Genomic DNA, 12,432 nt, shown 5'->3' on the forward strand with positions numbered 1-12,432 from the left:
TGTCCTCGACAAAAATAATAAGCATTTCAGCTCACTGCGACATAAATATATACTGAACTATTTGTTTTTTATCCAGGACACATACATTCATATTTTTTTAATCCCTCCGTTGGATCATGTTATATTATAGGTGTGTTGGTTTAGTATTTTTTTCAGAATTTTTGAGAACTTTTGCACCGTTGAAACCCTTTATATATATATATTAACACTATATATATATATATATATATATATATATATATATATATATTAACACTATTCTGATCATGGGATCAGAATAATATTCTGATCACAAACTGAATTGCCTGAGTAATGCGCCTGAACTTCTCTCTGTACGAACCCGACCTTCGGGTTATCTTCGCAACCGTTGCTATTCTGGTTAGTCGTGTTCTATATGATGTTAGTGTAATCTAGAGATGTTTTTAGCAACTAAATGCCCATTTTAAATAGAAATCTCGCTCGTTAGCGGATTTTGTTCTCGGGTCGTGATGAAATTGCATTTTTTGCAATATTACTGCCTGAGTTGTTCGACCTGAACTTCTCCCAGTGCTAGGTTGAACTTTCGCCAACATTGCCCAAACAGGACTTGCGATATACCGTTGGAAAGCTAGGGACAACAGTATCGTGACCCAACTTAAATTTTTGTCAAAATGTAAGCGGTTTAAGAGCAGTTTTGAAAATAGTTTTTTCTTCATATAAAAAACGTGAATAGTATTTTCGATCGCATTTCTAAACCGTTTATCAGAATGAGGCAAATAATATGGCGTTTGAAAGCTGCTGCAAAACTGCTCCTTCCACATGTTGAATATTTTCTTTAATTCCCTATGAATACAGAGTAATTTGGCAAATCATAAAATTTCGCAAACTAAACAACCGAGTTCGTATTTTTGATGCAATTTCTAAACGGCTAATCCAATTGAGGCAAATGATATGGCGTTGGAAAGCTTATGGAAATGTGCTACTTTTTCATGTTGAATTTTTTTTCTAATTTTCAATGGTTTAAAAGTAATTTAGAAAATAGTACAAGTTTCACCGAGTTCGTATTTTCTAGCTAATTGTTTAACCATACTTCCGAATGCAGCAAATGATATGGCGTTGCAAAGCTTGGGAAAATGCGAAACTTTTTGGTATATATTGTTTCTCCCAATTTGTTACGATTTTAAGTCAATTTTGAAAATGGCTAAAAACATATTTTTGCTTTAATTTCTACAAACTTTGTCGGAATGTGGCAAATAATATACCGCTGAAAAGCTATGGAAAATGTGAAACCTTTTCATGTTGATGGTTTTCTCTGATTCCTAGCTGTTTTTAAGTAATTTTAGAAACGGCGAGATCATGCGTTCTACCTTTATCGTGAAACAGATTCTTCGAAAATGCACCGCGTGAAGACTTGAACTTGTCGTATGTCTACTTGAACTTCACTTTGTTTTTTCACGTGCTTTTTTGTCATAGCTCTCCATCCACTCACCGGAATTGAGCAGGTAATATATTGATGGAAAGCTGCTGTAAACACGCAACTTTTCCGTGTTGATCATTTTTTCATACTTGCGATGGTTTAAAAAAAAAATCATCTGAAATTCATTCAATGGAGTCATTGAACTTCTTGCTGTTTTCACGTTGAACTTCTGTGACGTATTTTCGTCTGTAATTTTCTCATCCATTTGTTAGTGTTACAAAAATGATATTCCTTTTATACAAACCTCCATCATAATAATTTTTTTAACTTTTTCCGACCGAGAACTTGAACTTATAATAACAAAAAAGTGGATATTGTCTTTTAATTCATTTTTCTCATATTAAACACACACCATGTAGTACATGAAATTTATCCATTTTTGTAATTTGAATTTTTGATTTTTTTGAAATCAAATTGCTATCAAATAATAACTGAATTTCTTTGTGGATTGAGATAATTATTTTAAAATGCAAAAAATAATAATTCCTTTTTGTGTTTTGGAACATGGGAATACAAGGTGAACCTCTCTCACAACAATTTTTGAACCTCCCCAGATAGAGCACTTGAACTTCTTTCAACAAACCTTTTAAGCTTTTGTTTTTTTATACTTTTATTTTCACCTGAAATGCATTTTTTGTAGTACTTGAACTTCTTGTTGTTTTCATCATGAACTTCTGTCACATTTTTGTGTATACGTCAAATTACACACAATTGAAGGTTCGACGCCATATTTTTCCATTTTAAAACATGTAATTAGAGGTCGGACGTCCCGCAATATAAATTCTGAACCGTGCACGGAGGTGCACATGAACTTCTTGCAACAAGTCTGAGTTTTTTATATACTTCAAACTTTTATGTTATTTTAAATTGAACTTCTTAGTCTTATTTCTTGAAAAAAAATGTTTTCAAATAAGCATCAAACATTTTTTTAAAATTGAACCTCATACTTTTATTTTCCCTAGAAATGGAAAGAATTTTTGATTTTCCACATACATTGATTTTTTATTTCTTGATTTAAATTTAACTTCATGATTTTATTTCTTTGATAGCAAGGAAATATATTTTTATAAATACCGAACTGCTCTATTTTTGTAAATTGGACTTCTTGGTTTCCTAGTTTTGTAATAAGTATTAAACTGGTTTGTTATTTAAATTTGAACTTTGAAAGTTTTTTCTTTAGAAATGGTGAAAATCCATTTTATGAATTTTGAACTGTTCTATTTTAAGATTTTGAAATACCGCGTTATTTTATTTTGAAATTCTTGTTTTCATTCTTTAATAAGCAGGAAATTTTGAATTTTGTATAAACATGGTACTGCTCCATTTTTTCAATCGAACTTCTAGGGTTTTTTCTAATGGAGAATATCCCGTCTTTATTAAAAAAATGAGATGCTTTTTTTTTTCATTCTACCTTCTTGGGTTTCTAATAAACTTTCAATTTCTTTGTCTTTTAAATTTGAACCCCAAGGTTTTTTCTTGAAACAGGGAAATCCTTCTTTTTATAGCTTTTGAAATGATCATTTTTTAATTCGAAAATCTAGGTTTTTCACTCGCGTGCGCACATTTTTTAGAGAGAGAAAAAAGTATGCGTACATTTTTGTGAAGTAAATAGCAAGAGAGAAAAATATAAGGATATGGTGTTGAGAGCAAGCCTATTGCTTAGGCCAACACACGTCCAACAATCCTACAAGCGCACACACACGCACACACATGTCATGTAACCACACAGGAGTATAACTGTAGTACAACTTGGCGTACATTTGTAGTAGAATTTTCATGGTCGCTGACATACAACTGTAGTAGAACTTAGCATATAGCCGTAGTAGAACTTCACCACCGCCGGCGTTTAGTCGTAGTAGAACATATAGGTGTAGTAGAACGTCTTGTGGTGATAACAGGTGCAGGTGGCGCGACTTGCTACTGCAGAAGCAGTCAGCAGAAGGAGGGCTGACTCAGCAACAGAAGGCTTGCGCGTGGGATTCAGATTGCTTGCGCTGGATACTGAACAAAAGGATTCTGCCAGCGACCGCGTTGGTCCACCGACGCGAGGTGAGTGGCATCACGAAGGGAGTCAGAGGAGCCAATCAACACCTGCCAGTTCAGATCAATAATTTTTTGTCAGTTCAAAATTAAGATTAGATAAGCAGCAAGACTAGCATATTTTCCCTTCTTTTGTTTGTAGAAGATGTACATTGTTGCTACTGTTTGAAAACGACCTCTGTTGTTGTGTGAAGACTAACACATCTGGTTGAGTATTCTACAAACCTGTCCATCCGCTTCAATAATCCATAGCATTGACCATACAAATTTAGAGTGCATTCAATAGTAGGAATGACATGACACCATCAACTGTCGACTAAATCTAACATCCTACCATCAAAATATGAACAAGTGAGGTCGTGATGTAAAACATTGTTGATCTAGAATTATTTTTTCACCTGCTAGTAGCTTTTGCCTGCAGCTGCTCGTTGCTGCTTGCTTGCCCGCCAAAACCAGCACCCACATGCCAAGAAATGTTGCTGCTGCCGGCCAAATCGTCAACTGCACAGGTATGTGGCACAAAGGTGTTGGTTTTCCTTAAAGAGAGATACAGTGAATGGTCTGTACATAGAGGCTCAAAAAGGAATATACTGAGGAAATATTGTTGAACAATTTGATTGATTACTTCACTACAAATGTTCATCTACAAAAAAAGAAGGATCGATGACTGAGAATTGCTAATCATGGAGCTTTGCTATTGCATTTGTATTCTCACTTATGGCTCTGACATGGCTGCCAATCAATCAACCACACATTTATGCTAGCATTTTAAACACCTAACACATGGATTTCCTCCTTGTACTCCCTCCGTCCGGAAATACTTGTCATCAAAATGAATAAAAAAGGATGTATCTAGACGTATTTTAGTTATCGATACATCTCTCTTTATCAATTTTGATGACAAGTATTTTCGGACGGAGGGAGTACGTAGTAGTGACAGGAGCAGACTCCACGTTTCTTATCAGATTCCTCAAGAGGCGCTCCAAAAAGCGTTGAGACGGCGATGTTCGCAACTATGGACCTCCCTCGGCTCCATTCCTCGTTGATGCCATCTTCTTCTCAAACTTGAAGCCCGAAAAATGCTTCATATTTCACCGATGTACAAGTCCTTGAGTCCATGTGCCTGTTTTGCCTTACAGTCCACATGCCTCCCCCGAGGTCTCTGACTTCTTTGGTTACACAGAAAGTGCATGCATGTTGTAGGCATGAAGCAAGCAAGCAAGTAAGGAAAGCTCTCTACTATGAAGATGACGAAGCTTTGCATTTGCTGGGCCTCAGCCACGAAATTGCTTTTGTTCATGGTGGTTCAGGCTTTTCCTAGTGAGCAACCTAGTTGCCTGAACTTCTGAAGAACAAAAACAAGTACGGTGTCAAGTTAGATTTTCTAAGTAGCTAGTTTCTCAAAATTGTCAGCTGAAGGTCGGTGCCTCCTCCAGCTGTAGGTCGACGTCTCCTACAGCCGAAGGTCGCGGCCTCCTCCAGCTGCAGGTCGGGGCCAATCCACGCATGGGCTGGTAGTCAACCATTTGGCTTGCTAGACTGAATGTATTTCTTTTGGACTTGCCGTGGCTGGAGGATGGAGGAGCTGGATCGGGGCATCACTCGTCAGCGTGTACGAAACCAGGACGATAAACGACATGGGCCGTCATCGCGCACACGGCCTTGGGCAGCAGCGGAGCCAGAGGTAGACGAAGGCCAGCGTGTCGTGGAGGCGGTCGGATAGGAAGGCTACAGCAGCAGGTGGAGGATGGTCGCGGCGGTCGCTTAATGTGGTAGGAGGCCGGTGGCTGCAGGTGGAAGAAGGTGGAGGTGGCCGGCGCCGTTGTTGAAGCAGGTGGCGGAGGCAACAGGAGGCGCGTCGGGGCCGGAAGGGCGGCGGCGGGAGGCGCGTCAGGGGGCGGCGGATGGAGGCGCGTCGGGGCCGGAAGGGCGGCGGCGGGAGGCGCGTCAGGGGGCGGCGGATGGAGGCTGGGCGGAGCAGTGGCGGAGGCGCGTCGCGGCCAGGGTAGGCGGCAGCGGGGGAGCACCGGGGCCGAGGGAAGCAGCGGTGGGAAGCACGCTGGGGCTAGCGGCGGGAGGCGCGCCGGAGCCAGGGAGGCGGCGGCGGGAGGTTGGCCGGGAAGGATCGTGGGAGGACGCGGGGGGAGTGGGTAAGGTGGCCGCCGAGGGATTTTTTTCTTTTACGGGAAGTTCGGGTGGGCTGGCTTTTTCAGATCAGGAACATCTCCGCGCCCTCTTATGGGCCCGATCATGATCCGAGTAGTTATTCTGATTCTGTGATTAGAATAGTGTTACTCTTTTTATATATATAGCCAGTCTATTCTGCTAATATTAATAGAATAGTTATTCCGGTAACATTTCTGAACTACACGCTCAACGAAAGTGCACTACATCTCTATACATTGAGCACTGCAATGCTTTGCGAGAGAATTGCTTCGCAGTTTTGCGGTCCGTCCATGAGTTCTGTGTGCAATTAGGTGTCGCGGGATGATATAATTTCTTTTTGGACGCTAGTTGACCTTTATTCTTTGCGATTTACAGGAACAACGACTAAAATCTGCGCAAATCGAGCGATTTGGCGGGCGAGCTTTGCTCTGTTCATTCGTGGTTGTGTCGGATGTGACTTTTTCGCGCTTGGATGTTGTTTGTTAGTAGGAATTCTTTGATTGCGTTTGTTTAATCGCTCCCTTTTACTCTATAATATGTATAATTTTTAGGAAACAGGTTTCAATTTCTGTGAAATCTGTGCGGGTGTATGAGCTTCGTCCGCTCCTCTGTTCTTGTTGTTTTTTTGGATTTTGTGCATCGATGCATTTTGAATCTTGTAATTAGTGTCTCCTTTTGGTTTGAATTCACTATATTGCGCTTGTAATCTTCATATTTTGGTGGCGCATTTTGTTCATCCCAGTGGCCGTGGGTTCGATGTAGTTTTTTGCGGGGTATTTTTCAAAATTGAGTGATTGCACAATTTTTAGGCGAGTTATCAAACTACGAATGGAATTGGCACCTTCGTTTGTCTCCCACATGTCTAGATTTGTACTGCTTTCACTTTATTGTTACAATTCTGGCATATGTTGTAGTGTACCGCATTTTCGTTAGCAGTGGACTTCACTATAATTGTATTATAGTGGGCATGCTAGCTTATGAGATTTCTCTTTTCTTAAAATGCATTTTGTGTTTTAGAGAACAACATAATATGCAATTTCGTACTACATTAGCAAAATAATTATTCTGCTATTAAAGTAGACGGTCTATTATGCTAATATTAGCAGAATAATTATTATGACAATTCTTTTGAACTGCATACTATGAAAATACTTTTGAACAACATAGGTTAACTGCAAAGTTTTGACCATTCGCATTGCATTGTTATTGTTCAGAGCACTGCATTTTATATATAAGGATCGCACTGTGTGTATTAGAGAACTGCATTTATGTCACCAACAACTTGTTTAAAAGGGTGATGAAATGATGAGATGAGGTCACATACATTAAAAAGGCACCATTCAAAGCTTCTGATGTATATAATTTTAAAAGCATACAACATAATCAAAGCATTAGAATATGCCAAAGATGGCTTGCTTTATCTTAGACAACCTACAATGCAAATATTATGAACTTCAGGGAGTCTTCTTCTTTGTAGAAAAACACAATGGCCATTTCTCCGGCCTCAAAGCCATTCCGGGAGACTAAATCTTTCCAGCCAGTAGCTATGTTGATGTAGTCTTCAGAGTCAATGTGGTAGTCAGCTTGCATGTTTGCATACCCATACGTGTGTTCTATCTCCAAAGTAAGCTTCCTTGAACTCAGAGTAGCAAACCTTATTGTGGATGGCAGTTTATGCATTTTGGCATGCATGGAAAAAGAATTTGTATAAGTAAACACCAAATGTTTTTTTTTGTTATGTGATCTATTTATATTGACTTAAATATGTACAGATATATGACTACTATTTAAGAAAGCAGTTGCAATGTATGAACAAAATTATATACGGACTTGACCTCTAGCTTTAGTAGAATATATACTATTCTATAACACCTTTGCACTACAAGGTCATTTGCAGTGTACTGCGTTAGCATATCAAGAGAACTGCAACACTGAGCTATGGAACCTTTTTTGTTCATGTGTCCGGGTTCTGATCTAGCTAGTGTTGACACCTGGTATGGTACTAAATAAAAATAGGTAGAACTATCCAGTCTTAAGTGCTGACAAATTTGAACAACAACACAAATCTTTGTATTGATGATAGTACTAAAGTAATTGATGGAAACATACATCCAGATGTGGATTTACAACCTAGATTGGTCAAAAATTATGAAGGGGGAAAACATACCCATTTTTCCTGCAGGTCTGCGGATGTGAGGTGATGAAGAAATGGTGCCCGAAACCCCCTAACGGGTATCAGCAGACACACAATCTAGGTGCGCCACTTAGGCTCGGTGAGCTCCAGACCATCGGCATACACACATGCCTCCGCTATCAGCACCATCCTTGCCAAGCACCCGCACGAACATTCCATGTCAAGTTTAGTGGAAATTCATAGAACAGTTGGGGATGGGCAGAACCCTAGATCTACGATTTGAAGAAGAGGAGGAAGGGGGGAGGAGTTGTGTGAGTCCAGAGAATGAATGGATAGGTTTTATGCAGCCAATTGAACAACGAAAGTAATAAATATTGTGGTGGGTGTTAGGTGGTGGAAGGATTATGATTCAGTTTGCCAAAATGCGTTTGAGAAGCAACAACACTGCTTACTTGAGTCTAGCGAACTGCAGTTTTTATCTAAACAAACTGCAGAATGCGTGGATTGTGTTAGTGTTTTTATTTTTCTAGTCATTGTTTTATTTTATTGGGCCATGGTTTTTTGTAGTATGTGAGAATGTTTTTTATATTAGTGGCATCTCTCGCGTGTTGGGCCTATTGGGGAGCAAAGACGCATTCGGCCCAAGTAGGTCTGCCGGCACGGCTGCTTCATGGTGCGCTATGTGTGTGGGATAATGTTTAGTCCCACCTCGCCTGCCGAGAGTGCCCGCGACCGGTTTATAAGCCCTGGCGAGGCAACCCTTCCGAACTCCTCTGGTTACTTATTGGGCGCTTATACACGGTGCTTCGCCACACTTTGCTCACTGACCCGTGGGCTTGTGTGCCCGGTCCCATGCATCATGGCTCAGAATGGACTCGCTTGTGTTCATAAGCGGGCGCATGCCTAGCACGAGACTGGTTGGGGCCTGGTTGCACCTGGGCGGTCAATTTTTTCTCTGTATTTTTCCTCTTACGTATCTTCTAATATAGGGCGTGCACTGCTTTGTGCACTGCATTCATCAGAATTTTGTACCGCATGTGCCCACATTTCACACTACATATGCAGGAGCATTTTGCACTGCATTCATCTTATTTGTGCACTACATCTTCTTTCGTTTGTGCACTGCTCGAATCACATACTTCATGTGCACTGTAGTATGTTCTAATATTGAACTCTAGTTTTGTAATTGAAATAAACTTCTTCATAACATAAGCAAAGTTCATCATTACAAGCCATTGTGTATGACAAGCAAACTAAGTTTAGAAAAAGTAAACGATCACAAGTGAACTAACTTTACATAAGCAAACAACTGAAAGCAAATATGATGATAAATCTAAAATGACGCGAGCAATGTTGGAGATACTTTCTTGGCCGACACCGGCTGCTTCTTCACCACATGTAGTCTCCCCAGCTCCTGGCGCGCTTCTTGGGGGGCTCCTCCTTCTCCAGCTTTACGCGACGAAGCTCGTCCTGGTGAGGATGATGAGGTTCCATATCTCGTACGCTGTGTACGTGTCCTTTGCCACGTACTCGATGTGCCTCATGGACAGGGGCAGGGAGTCCCAGTGCTTGTGTTCTTCGTTGGTGATATTCTTCTTCATGTCGTTGTAGTAGTCGTCGACGAGCATGCCGACGATGTCTGCAAGGGAGTCCAACTCCTTGGTGGCCTCAGGCACCCTCCATTCCTTCTGGATGTCGATGAAGTTGGTGATCTCCAGTTTAACGTGCTCGAGCCTGGTTTTGTCGCCGTTGATGGAGAAGCCAACAAACGTGTACCTGGGGTCGGCGAGGAAGTTGTCGAAGACGGTGCACCTTTTAGCAGTGCTCAGTTGGAAGAGCAACACAAGTTGAGTCTTGCCGACAGAGAGTTGGACGAGGGCGGGTCTCCGCGTCTCCTCAAGCTCGTTGGTGTACTCTAGATCAATTCCAACGATCTTGTGGCACTTGAACATGAGGTGGCGCTCGTACTGCTCGTGGGAGGTTGCCATCTGCTTCTTGTTGTTGGTGTGGATCACGTGCAACTTGGTGTTGCCGTGGGCTTGCACCTCCCTGTACTATTCAACGAACCCCATTGCCGGCAGAAGGGCTTGGTGTCTTCTGTGGAGATTGATGAGAGGGAGATAGCGCAATGGTGACTTGTGTTGTTGTGGATGATAAAGCCTTGGTGGGGGTCTGGATTTAAGGGCGGAGATGGCCGCAACGGATGAACTGCACGATCTCGCTGACGATGCGGTTGTGTAGATTGTGGGTTGGGTTGCGTTTGTGATTGTGGGTTTGTGGCGATGCAACCGCTCGGATTGGGCGGTTGTCTCTGAAGTGGTTTTTAACGCGGTTTTATTTTATTTTCATCAGTAATTTTTGTTAACCACCATGTTTTCTCCGGACGTGCATTGTTCCATTTATATGTGGTAAACGTGTTGTGGAAATACATTGCTTATGGTACCATACTTCTCCGTCTAAAACAATGCACCACATTGTGGAGAGCTGTGAACTACACCTATTGCGTGTACTTACTACAACCCCTGGCACGGGTGGGCGGGTTGCCCCCCCCCCCCAATTTTTTTGTTGTGACACTTATTTGAAGGCAAACTTTTTTTGGACGCGTCATCGTAACACGGCGTTGTTTTGTCGACTTTAACTATTTTTACGAACTATATGTATTTCTTTGTTTGACCGCCCAAACTTCATTTTCCAGCATAGTGAACTGCATCTGGTACGAAGTTCTTTGTTTCGAACTATTCTGCCTAATTTAGCCAGGCCGTTTTGGGCCGACCCGTTTATGCAACCCTTCCCACGTGCCCCTCTCACGTGGCCCTCTCAGGCGCTCCCACTGCTCTGCTCATAGGGAGAGACCGAAAAAAACCTCTCCCCTCTCTTCCAATGCTGCCCGAAACATCCTCCCTCGTGCAAACCACCGTCGCCCGTGGAACCGCCATCCTCCACAATTGCAGATTCCTGCATTCCGCCCCTCCTCTCCCCACCCCTTCCCCTCCGCTCTCGCCTCTGCCCCCCACTGCCGCCGTTCATCCCCTCAGTTATGGTCTGCTTCTCGTGCACTCGGTCGTGATCGTCCCCCCATCTAGTTTTTTGATTCCTGTAGCAGCTGCGCTTTTTGCTCATGTATTTTTTGTCCATGAGTAGGCAATTTGTTCTCGATTTGAAGTCGTTACTTGCATGGGCTCTGTAGGCAGAGCAAGGTGCATCTAGGGTTTTGTCATATTTCGTCGATTTTGTTGCCGATATTTGTCACTCTGTCCTTGCGCCGCACGCAAACGCCATGTCTTCGCCAAGCAGAGTAGAGTTCAAGGTATGTGGACTGCTTGCTTGGACTTGTTTATTTTTTGTCTTGTTTATCAAGTTGTCTAGTTCATCCCGTAGATTTGTTTATGTTGTGTTAGTTCTTAGCGTTGCTGGCATTATTGTCATGTGATGTTTTTAATTTCTGTTTCTGGTTTTATTGAATCCAGTAGGTGATTATGATGGCACTAGTCATAATGATACTGTTTATGATATGCCAATTGGCACTCATTGTCCTGGTGGTAAGGATCATGGTGGTGAGGCAAGAAATGAAGTGAATTCACCAATTGAATCTTTTCCTATAAGTGTGGCCCCTCCTTTTGGTATATTGTTTGTTCCTTTTCTTATTTAGTTTGCCAAATTGGTTGTATCACTTGTCTCTTGTAAATTTCATATGTGTCCTGTGAGTTTTGAACTGCATTGTTCTTATATATACTTGCTATTTTTTATGTGCATGGTTTGTTAATTGTGTATGTTGTGTTGTTGCCTTGCTGAAGTTAGTTAGACATTTTTTGGAAACAAACATGTTGTTAGTGTATGCAACACTGCATTTATATGTATATGTGAACTCCACTGTATGTATCTGTGAACTGCATTGTTGTTTTATTCAGGTTGTGTATGCAGATGGGTGAACTCCATTACATTGATATGTGAACTGTGTTGGCGCCGAGCCCTAGCTTGCTCTTTATGCCGGTGCACAGATCCCTCTCGCTCTCTTTCTCTTGCACGAACGAAGGTAGAAGAAAGAGGAGACACAGGACACGATGGTGGTTTTCAGGCGCACATACGCCTACCGCAACGACGACCTTTCCCTCAAGCAACAACTCGACCAACCACACACACACACACACACACACACACACACCTGGAGACTACATCTCTCCTCAAGCAACATTCCATGTCACTGCACTCTGGCCCATTATATAGGCAAGACCTGTGGGTAAGCCACTAACACCACCTAGCACTCACGCACACACACAGGCAACTACCTGATCCTATGTCTACTGCCACTAACTCACGACCTACATGCACGCACACCATACCAACCATCCACACACGACCCAACGAAACACATGGGCTAGCTAACAAACTTCACTAAGGTAGTTAACAACCTGGTCATGAACTTGTGCCACGCATGAGGGAGTCCTGGACTAAGGGGTCCTTGGGCGTCCGACCTGTTATCCATGGGCTGGATTGATGGGCTGTGAAGACATGAAGGCCGAAGACTGTACCTGTGTCTAGATTGGACTCTCCTTGGCGTGGAAGGCAAGCTTGGCGACCGACTATGAAAATTCCTTCTTATGTAACCGACTCTATGTAAACCCTAGATCCCCCCGGT

At 42.1% G+C, this 12,432-nt stretch overlaps 1 long non-coding RNA gene across 7 annotated transcripts; it reads right to left on the minus strand.

Annotated features, from left to right (window-relative positions):
* Positions 1-3,085: 3,085 nt before the first annotated feature.
* LOC123189062 (uncharacterized) lies at positions 3,086-5,695 on the minus strand. 7 transcript variants are annotated; one of them, XR_006495553.1, is made up of 4 exons: positions 5,061-5,695; positions 3,895-3,997; positions 3,722-3,732; positions 3,086-3,547 (listed from the first exon to the last, which is right to left on the minus strand). It is a non-coding gene; the product is annotated as an uncharacterized lncRNA (long non-coding RNA). The 7 variants fall into 7 exon arrangements; XR_006495559.1 differs by having other exon boundaries at positions 3,673-3,732; positions 3,895-5,695; XR_006495558.1 differs by having other exon boundaries at positions 3,648-3,732; positions 3,895-5,695.
* Positions 5,696-12,432: the final 6,737 nt, after the last annotated feature.

Source organism: Triticum aestivum, chromosome 2A (assembly GCF_018294505.1).
Source record: "Triticum aestivum cultivar Chinese Spring chromosome 2A, IWGSC CS RefSeq v2.1, whole genome shotgun sequence".
Lineage (NCBI taxonomy): Eukaryota > Viridiplantae > Streptophyta > Magnoliopsida > Poales > Poaceae > Triticum > Triticum aestivum.